This window comes from Micropterus salmoides, unplaced genomic scaffold, assembly GCF_014851395.1.
Source record: "Micropterus salmoides isolate LMB-PRFRI ecotype aquatic unplaced genomic scaffold, ASM1485139v1 Ms_hic_scaffold_19, whole genome shotgun sequence".
NCBI classification, from domain to species: domain Eukaryota; kingdom Metazoa; phylum Chordata; class Actinopteri; order Centrarchiformes; family Centrarchidae; genus Micropterus; species Micropterus salmoides.
This window is the reverse complement of record NW_024041039.1, coordinates 15068510-15079465: the sequence shown is the minus strand read 5'-3', so window position 1 is coordinate 15079465 and position 10956 is coordinate 15068510.

Here is a 10956-nt window from a genome sequence, read left to right as displayed (position 1 = left end):
GTGTGGTGTGAATCACTTTCATGAGGTCATTAGGCTGAGGTCAGGAGTGTGACTGGGCCACTCCTGAAGGTGTATTTTCTTCTGCTGAAGCCATTCGGTTGTTGATTTACTCATCCCCAAACTGTTTCCACAAAGCTGGGAGCATGAAATTGTCTAAAATGTCTTGGTATGCTGAAACATTAACAGTTCCTTTCACTGGAACTTAGGGCCAAGCCCAATCCCTGAAAAACAAACCCCACACCATATCCCCCTCCACCAAGCTTTACAGTTGTCACAATGCACTAATGCAAGTACTCCTGGCAACTGCCAAACCCAGACTCGTCCATCGGATTGCCAGACAGAGAAGCGTGATTTGTAACTCCAGAGAAGACGTCGCAGTGCGCAGTGGCCTACCAATTTGTGGCTGAGTTTCTGTTGTTCCCATCTCTTCCACTTTGTTATAATACCACTAACAGTTGACCGTGGAATATTTAGTAGTGAGGAAATTTCACAAATGAACTTATTGCACAGGTGGCAACCTATCACAGTACCATGCTTCAATTCACAATTCATTGAGCTCCTGAGAGCGACCCATTCTTTCACAAATGTTTGGAAAAGCAGTCTGCATAACTAGGTGCTCGATTTTATCCCCCTGTGGTCACGGAAGTGAACACCTGAATTCAGTGATTCGGAGGGGTGTCCCAAGACCTTTAGCAATATAGTGTATATCGTTATATCACACAGCCCTATTAATGGCAGTTATATTGTAAATGAAACACTCAAGCTTTTTGGATGTAAGGAACGGCATGCAAGTGAAGATCATCTGCCTTTTGCTTATTGCTCACACTTGATGGAAGAGCTGGTGGTGGAGGGGGAGTGGTTATCTGCTCTGTCATTTTTGCAGCCAGGTAGCCACCAGACTTGAATTTGTCCCTAATTCTGTGAAGAGGGCTATGGACTAACACATCTCCATAATTTTGTCACCATGCCATTCTTAAGGGAAACTTACGTACTTAATGTCTCGCAGACCTTGGATAGATATGCTGTTTATTATGTTTGCTGTTGTTTTCCAATTGAGCTACCTTGAGAAGCAAAATGGTTTCTTAAGGCCATCCTGAGGTGTTGTCGTGCAAAGTCAGCCGAATCTGAAAATCTGTACTTTTGGCTTGCATACCAAAAACTTGCAAACAAATGGATTCATTAGGACTGCCAAGAAAAACTTGCATATATTCTACAGTGATTGAGCTACGGCCAGCCGGTGTTTGATAGGTTGTTTGAATAGGTATTATTCAAACCATTTTAAGAAGATGAGTTTGAATTCACATTGAATTTCAGCTAAATTCTCTGCTTGAGTTGTGTTTATATCACATTCCCAATTGTCTTTCTACTTACACATATTTGCATCTATTTTGTATACCAACTTAATGTAGAAATTGTGGACTTCCCTAACTCAGGTGCAATAAGTTGTGCACCGCCTTCCAAGGCCAGGTGGACCTAATTCAGCAATCAGCTGTAGCACTCCTGGGGTAGAACTAGAGGACAGAAAAGGAACATGGATGTACAGCACAGGGAAACACATACAGCCGTGACAACATTTACCAGATACAAAATCTGGCTTTAGAAAGTCGTAAAATGTCATATTTAATCCAGAAAATGATGAGGTCTTTGGATTGTGCATGAAGTTTACTAAAACCATCATTTTGGATGTACCATTATCCTCTCTCCTTTGCCTTTCATATCTTTCTCCTATCAAAGCAAAATGGCAGCATTTTAAGAAATACTGTCCAATTACTTTACATTCATGTTCCACTTTAATCTTAAAGCTCTGTCTGATAGTGTCCAAAATGTTCTTTATGTCAAAAGCAGTTGTGTTTCTAATGAATAGACCTGAAAATTCATTAATAAGGTAAATAAAAAACTACTTTACTTTCAGGAGAACAATTCTTTACACTGAAATGTTTGACTTGTGTGGCTTATTTGTTGTGAGCATAAAACTGAATAAATGGTCTATAAATAGTATCAGATGTGGGTATTTATATTGTGGTGGTAATTTAAAAGGTCTGAGTTTGCTCAAATTAAGTTAATTTAAGGAAGTCTGAAACTGTCACAAAAAGGGGTTTCCGGTCTAAGATAAATTACTCTAATGTAAAATGTGAACATGTGGTAATTTTTAAAAAGAACAGATTTAAATATGTTGGTTTGAGATTTTGATAATACACCTATAGCTAAGACTCTTCAATCGAAGTATCTGTAAAATGGCATTAAAATTCATTTTTAATCACAAAGGTGTGGACACCTGTCATTTAATAAATTAAATATTACCTTTCTGTAATTTTTCCACTTTTGGGCAATTATTAATATTTTAATCTAACTTGTACTCTAAGCATTTTGATAAAAGTCAACATCTGTGAAATTACAGTATTTATGGCTGTTTTCAATGATCAAAACTTTGTTTTGACAGTTTAACAATGCTTGTAGACATTATACACTGATTAAAATTATATATATATATATATATATATATATTTTTTTTTTTTTTTTTTCCAAATATCCATAATTAAAGGAGATATGTGTCAGTTAACAAGCAAATCTATGTCAAATTACAGAATTACAGATGTTTTTTGTTATAGTTAACTGTTACTAATTGTACCAAGTTTAAGAAATGTTTTTACAGATTTAACAGTTTTTTCTTTTAAATAAGACAAATAATATTTGTGAGAATACGGTAAATTCCTGAATGTATTGAAACAGTTTGTATATGTCAAAAAACCCACTATTTTCTTTAAAGTAACAGAAATGTTATGGTTATTCACAGCTACAGGTTTTTCATGTTATTTTACATTAGACATGTAAATTCACGGTTTATTTTTGTATTTTTTGATATTTTCATGTATTTCAAAAATACAGGAATAATCTGTGAAATAAAAAGGAATATTTAACTGTAAAATTACAGATTGTTTTTTACAGTGTAACTATACTCCATTTTGTCTCTCAAATGTCTCATTTCTGTTTGGCACTATTTTTGATATGTGAGGTCTGTTTCCAGTTGTCAAAATTGTATCTATGAGTTTCCTGTCAATCACTATGACTTCCTGCTTACAGCTCTTGGTTTGTTTGTAAAGAAAAATGGTGTGAACATCTTTTTTTCCTTCTTTCTTGGTCTGGACCACATGAACAGAACCACAGATGTGAAAGAGCCATCTCATTAAAAAAGTTCCCGCATCTTTCAACACATGTGCTCCCTTTATGGTGAGCACAAAGGTCCGACAATCACTGCTAACATATTACCATAAAGCTGAAGGGATTCAAATTATAGGCCCTTTAAAGCTTTCTAACGTAAATTGGGCAAAATTACAACCAGCGTGGGTGGCTTTCGCAGAGGCTGATGCCTACATAATTACAGTGTGCTGCCTTCCTTGTCAGGAAAAGAAGGCTCTGATGAATCTGCCCTGATTGCCAGTATTTAGCACCGTCGTCCTGATTGCACATATAGTACATGTGACAGGTAGCAGTTAATCCTTTCAGTTATTTCTCTTACACTATATATCTGTCTTTATCTCTGTCTGAGCTCTAACTTCCTGTTCATCTGCAGAGATCGCTGTCTGTCTTCGTCTCTAGATGTGTCTCTCAACGCATATCTAAAGTGTCTCGTCCTGCCGCAACACCCCACTCCTGTGTGATGATGAAGCTGTCAGCTCCAGGGTTGCCAAAGGGGAGAGTCAAGGCACCGCATTTCCATCAATACATGTTCAATAAGTCTGGCTTTCATGTTGTTTTTTTGTGGCAACAATAGGCCATAGGCCTGGGTGTCAAAGTATATGAGATAACGGGACCATTTAACAAACAAACAAACAATGCAGACAGTTCAGACAATATGCTGTAATACAAATGAGAGGGACACACACAAAGCCACACACACCCATGTGCATCATCTACAAGTCCACCCACACAGAGCTAATTACTGGCATCCTTTCTGCGATTTTTTTTTCTTCAGCTGTCAACACAGCACATTTCCTGCAAGGTGACAAATAAGCAAATGTAGCAAAAAAGAAATTTCAATTACACACTGATGCATTGCAAGATTATTGTTTCACACAAGAGATATTACCTCCATTTGGCCTTGAAAACTTGTTAGATGAGCATAATTATATATTTTCACGCTGACAAGTGATGCATTACAGTCTGCATTTTCTGACAGTTGGCATCCAAGGCCTGTGTAATGATATCAAGCAGAGTTAGGATGAGGGAAAGGAGAGCTCAGGGTGGGAAATAACACCATAATCCACCAGTGGGACGTGGAAGCCTGTGGAATCCGGTATTCCCTTCCATCGAGGCCCTGCTGTCCCATTTTAAATAATCAGTATTTCACAAATAGGACTATTTTTTGCTTCAGTAGAAATAGCTCCTCAGATGATGGCTTCACAATGAGACAGGATGGAGCTCTGTGTGCTGGGAGAATGCTTTAAATAATAAAAGCACATGGGGCTTCATGAATAGAGTATTATGGGGCTGTGAATGGGAGTTTTTTTCCCTCTCTGCCTTTGCTTCCCATGCTGGCCCCAAAAAAACACTCTGCCCACTGTCCGGCTTTTCCCTCAGGAAATGCAAAGAGACAGGCAGAAGGGGCAACAACACATAAAAGCTTATATTCAGAATTTGAGGGCCATTACATAATTTCTGGAGTAAATATTGACTTACAATAAAAAATAAGGGGATTTGTGATCTGAACATGCAGCCAATCCTTTATATATTTTGTAAACTGAAGCTCAAGATGAATGTATCATAGGTTTGGTCAACTAGTTGGAGGATTTGGGCCATGTAGTTAGCCATACAGTTCTTGAGATAAGTAACTTAGTGGTCATACTATGCTCATTTTGAGGTTCATAATTTTATTTAGGGGTTGTACCAGACTGCATCATACTGCACATTTCTACAGCACTTCTTTTCACCCTGTGTGTTGAACAATCTGATTTTAGCTAACAAGTGAATAATTTAACTTCTATTCGATCTTTGCTGGGAGTTGCACATGCGCACAGTACCTAGGTAAGGACTACTTGCAAATCAGAAGCAGAGTAGGTTGGGTCCTGACAAGCAAGGTAGTGTGATCCAAAACAAAGCCGCTTCAGCTGGCAACCACAGCTTTGGTTCAGCTGTACATGATTACGAAACACAGGCAGAACAAACGAACCAGTTTCGCAACCTAGACTGGAGCAAGACGTTTCAGATTGGTAAGTTATTAATTTGTGACAAATGTATCTTTCATACTTAACATTTTAACTTTGCACTTGCACTTGTAATGTTAGGTGTTTTCAGGCAGTTCAGGAGCAGTGTTTTCTGTGGGAGATGGTACTTCGGGTGGACTTTTTCACTTAGCAAACCTATTACATGCACAAAAAAGATATATAACACAATATAGGAAAGGGAAAAAGCCAAAAAGCATAATATTCTTCAACATCTACTTTAAGCAAATGAAGCATAAAAAAATTAAATAAAGGGTACTAAATACAGTACACCAACATAAATCCATAAATTCATCTTCTCGTTAAGTAAACATACTGCATACGAATGCACTTTGTAGTTAATTAAATATACTATATCAAGAAACATACATTAACAATGGGAAGGATAGGACAAATTGGACAAATACAAGGACATGTATGCTTTCATCTAGCATGCATGTTAGATGAAAGATAATAAATGTTTTTCTATTAATTGAATCAAAGAACCAGAACAAATGTACAATTACGCTATATTCATTAGTATGACCCAAAAGAAGTGTTTGTTGAATCATCAGACAATTTCAGAACCCTCCTCCCTCCACACCTTTTCCGTCAGGACGTACATGTCCATAAACTCTGCAGCCATTGGCCAGGTGTATGGATATGTGAAAGTAAGCAGGGTTTGAGTGGATAAATTTTAAAATGCCAGCTTGGTGTTTTAGCCTCTATGGGGGGGAACTATGCTTTTTTCAAGTCTGCTACGGGAGCAGTAAAGTTAAAAGTTAAAAGTTCTCTGTGTTTACTTTAAATGTCAAAATAGCTAATCACACAACACAGCCTTTCAATTATTATTACAAAATAATTCATTTTGAGCATTAAATCTGTGGACCAGATCTGGCTTGCTGATGATCATGTTTAGGCCTTTTAATTCAAGTGTCCTTTTGTATACTTTTGAATACTGTCCACTACAGGGCCTATGCGTGGAATATATCCATTCATAGGCTCTGTTTTTCCCTTTGCTTTCCACCACAGCCTGTCCAATGACTTTGTGTGTTTTTGCATCCACATGAAGGGGTACTTGCATGTCTGCTATCATGCGTGTGAGTGTGTGTGAAGCTGGCCAGAGTTCTGACAGGTGGACAGTGTGTTAAGGGGCCACTCCCACAGCCTTAGGTCCTCTCCAGCGACCACCAGAGGAATCCACCGCATCACGCCCCCCCCCCCGCCCAATTCACGCATCACCACCTGGCGCTCTGACAGCGGCTGCTGCCCATCGTGGCCTCCTTGTCAAACCCTGTTGCCATACCTCTTGACACCTTCCTCCCATATCTCCGCTCAAAATGCCAAAAGCACCTCCGCTGAATGTTTGATTTCTATTTATTCATGTGGTGTTTCTGCTCCCCCACCCTCTTACTCTTGAATAACTTTCAAAATATACTGTATATCTAAAACACAGAGCAGGCTGCCTGTGTACGGGAGCTGTCAGGAGGCTGTCATGTTAGTCTTCCCTACTCGGTATACACACTGTCTTGTGAATTCATGAGCTTGAAGAGGAAAAATCTCTGTAAATGTGTGTGTGTGTGTGTGTGTGTCAGTTTGTACATGTTTGCCTTTGATTCTACATTTGCATGTAGGTGGCACAGCTGTAATGACATGTAACACGAAAATTACTATGGGCAATGATGAGGAATAATCTTTACAAGTGTGTGTAATTTGTTCAATTATGTGCAGGGTGCTGGTGTACAAATATGTGCATGCTATGACCTTCACCATTTAAAAAGTTGCCAGTTTTGTGGAGATCTGTTCGGCTCACCAACCTATTTGATAGAAGAAGATTTTTCTGCTCCTCCAGTTTTTTATGTAACATTCTCCTCTAATCAGCCTTCAGCCTGCACTGATTTAACACTGGAGCCCATCTCTCTCTCTCTCTCTGTCCTTAATCAAGCTCTCATCATGTTTCCTGCGCTCTGTGAATGATTCACTGTCAGTCAGAGCCGAGCACGTGGACAGCCTCTCAAGGACTTGTTTTCTGTGTGGACGTTCTGTAACATCTACCAGCCCTTTTAGATAAAAACTAAATTATTATGTGTCGTTGGAAGGATGAAGGGGGGGTATTATAACGTCTCACAGAAGACTTCTGTGATAAACGTTCACCAGAGTGGCGCTCTGCAGGTCAGTGAAGCTTGAATCGGAAACCAAAGATCTGCTGTTAAATCCTCTTAAAGTTCAGGTCAAAGAGTTTCTGTATATCAACATCCAATGACACAGACGTTATTACTGTATTGTGTTGCAGATCTGCTTGGCTAAAAAGAAGCACAAATTAACTGTAAAAAACGGCCATTGCTTTGGTGTATTTTCTCACTGCACTGTGTGAATGCGTCTTTTACTTGGTTTTCTGATGAAGAAGAAATCTGAGTTGGTAAAGGTATCACTTTGTGTAGCTTCAGTGGCTGCTGACTACCCAGTCTTTTAAATGTATTCTACACAAAATGCTATTGCTACCCCTGGTAATGTATGGTAAATCTCTTCCCATGCATCTGTTTAACAAGTAAGACCTCTGTCTTTTAATAGGAGAGTAAATGTAGGATGCTGTCATAAAAATGCATGATTACAGTGCAATCTTCAATAGAGTGTTGAAAGATGTTTGAAAATATCCTTAGCCACTTTAAAGCTGAAATCAAAAACTTAAGACATTTTTACTCCATCTTTGTGAAGAGGAGTGAAAGCGTTCAAAGTGTTTACATTTCCTTACTTTGCAGTTACAAACCTTGAAAGGGTTTTACACCTATGCAATATTATAATTACAGTAAATCATGTCACATTACTAGCTGGTCTGCTGTTTTGTCACTGCATACTACCAAAGAACAAGGTGAAAAATCAAACACACAATCTCCGTCATTTGTATTTTAAACATGTAGCTAAAATGTGTGCAAAGTAATGGATTGTAGCTTTAAACTAAGGTAGAGTTTAAGCCTGATTGGTGTTTTACAGAAAAGGCAGTATAGTCATTTGCACATCTCCAAATACAGCTGAGGACACTGTAGTATGTCCTCTTGTTTTCCATCCCACTTGCCACCTGTGACGTCCTTCCACATTAATCCGCTGTCCTTCCTCTCACCTCCTCTCCTGACCCACCTCCCGAGTTCAACATTTGCTCAGCTAATAAGCATAGCATTTCAGCTGAAACCATTTTTTCTCTTGATTTACTGCACACCATGGCGGCTCTCCAAATTAGAATGTTTATTTATAGCCATCAATATTTAATTGAGTTTACTCTAATCTTGCGTTAGTGGGTTCAGAAGTCTCTGCATGGCTGTTTAAATATTAAAATTAATTGGAGCGGAGATACTGTAAAGAGGCTTGGCTTAATTGTTCTGGGAGAACAGGTAGCTTCTGAAGCCTTGGCATGCAGAACACACACAAACACACACACACACACACACACACACACACTCCTTTTAGCAGATGTGTTCTTTGAGATTTCCTGTTGAACGTACAAACAAGATTCTTGGTCTACAGTTAAGTCATTTACCAAGTATGTTCGTTCAGCTGTAGCACAAGCTAACAGGGTTAATAATAAAAGTTGACATTTTAAGTTCATACTATTAATTATATAGTTATTACCCCTCATGTGACAAAACAATTTGTGCATGTAGTGAGTTATCACTAGGTGAAATGCTCATTTTAAATGCATTCAGTATACATAATTTAAAATAATAGATCAGGTGGAAATGTTTTTGAAAAATATAGATTTGGAGATGGTTCCTTCTTGAAAGATTATCCTTACTATCCTCATTATCCTCCTTCACAAAATTTTAATTTCTTGAAAATGTTCAAATATAGGTTAAAACTCTTTTTGACTGGAGTTTCATTTTAAGCATTAAAGCTTTTAGTAACATGAAAGTCAAAGACTTTATATAGACTTTATAATGAGGCGAGTGTAGTGCGTATGTGTCTTTATATTTAGGTTTCTTTACTGTAAACTACAGGAGTTTTGACATTCTGGGAAATGCGCATTTTTGACACTGTCCTCCCAACAACATTTTGTTTCAGCTAGTGCTTGAAAGCACTTCCAACTTTAACATGGGAGACTTCTGTTTGTCGTTCAATCGTTCCATAACATTTTTATTTTCACCATGGTGACGAAGCTCCCCTAACCTTAACAATTATAACCTTAATATTTTAATCCAAACCACGATCTCTCTCTAAACCTTGTTTTTGTGGCTAAACTTAACCAAAATATAACCATAGTATTGTAGTTTTATTTTTCAACAGTGGTCTGCACAGACAAGTCATGTCCTCCTGCTGTATCAGGTCAGAAATCGGTGGTTTTACGCAGGGTTATGTGCCAAACTATTTCTTGTTGTCACTGTGAGCTTGCCAGACTATCAGCAGATACTACAGGAAACAGTCTGGCACATAACCCCATGTAAAACCACAGTTTTTTTTTGTACATATAAAACAAATGAGATGTTAAATTAGAAGCTTTAGGAGGCGCTGGTTGGCAGATTTTGTTACCTTTCGGACAGAGTCACGCTAGCTGTTTCCCCATGTTTCCAGTCTTTATACTTAGAGCGGTAGGCAGGTAGAGAAGGTATCAGTCATCTTACAGTGTTGGGCAGTAACACGTTAATGTAATATTATTACTTTTCCCAGAAACTAGTAGTGTAAGGGATTACTATTTCCAAAACAGTAATAATCCTACAGTTACTAATGTAAGTAAGGCTGCGTTATTGCGTTACCAGAACGCACCATTTTGAATCATTTAGACTGGAGTTGAAGAGTCAATACAGATTTGACTGAATGTGTGCTGAAGTTTGACTCAGTGTGTTTCAGTTTGGCTGTCTTTGGCTGAGTTTATTTGGATATGATTAAGCTTGGTTTGGTTGGCTGAGGTATGAAAACAGGTCTGGAAAGCAGCGGAGAGCCCGTGTTAGGCCTCAGGTTATGCTGTTGAGGTGATTTAAATAACACTGTCTGTCTCTCATTTCATTAATACATTTTCCCTCTCTCACAGAGCCTCGGGGCATACAGCTAGAGCAGCGACTGAATGAAATTTTGTTTTTCAAAATGAGCAGCATACTCGAAAGCGATGGTAATCTCAGATGTAGAAATTGGAAAAGTCAGCACAGCAAATGCATCAGCAGCTTTCCTCCAGACAAACATGCAATATTGATTCTCTTTCGGAACAGGTCATATTTTATGTATTTGTTTTAAAGATTTTGATATTGTGCTCCAGTACTCTTCGGGTTTGGGAGAGAGGGGTTTTGCCTGTAAATTTACAACACTAATGATGACTGAAGCAGATGTAAACCCACTGCCTGGTCACCTCAGAAACCTGGTCACCTAATGAATCTTAATTGGATCGGTGTGTGTGTGTATTGACTGCTGCCTGAAAATGAGCCTCTTGCACCAGCCATTCTTGTTAAGCACAGTACTCAGCCGTCACTGCAAGTAACAACTTTTGCTTTCTCACATGTGCATTTTCATCTGACAGTTAATATTCAAATACGCAGGAAATACAAATAGATGCATCAACTAAATTGCACTCACAGATACTATGAAGCAGATTATTTACCATAATGGCATACAAGTAAATAACAAATAAACAAAGGCAAGGGGAGAGTGAGCCAGAAAATAATATCTTCTGATATAACGGTCACTCTTCCAGCCAATTCAGCTGACAATGAATTGTCAAATGGCCCTGACATCAAGAAGACAGATACCTTCATAAAAACTGCCTTCAGTGCCACATAAA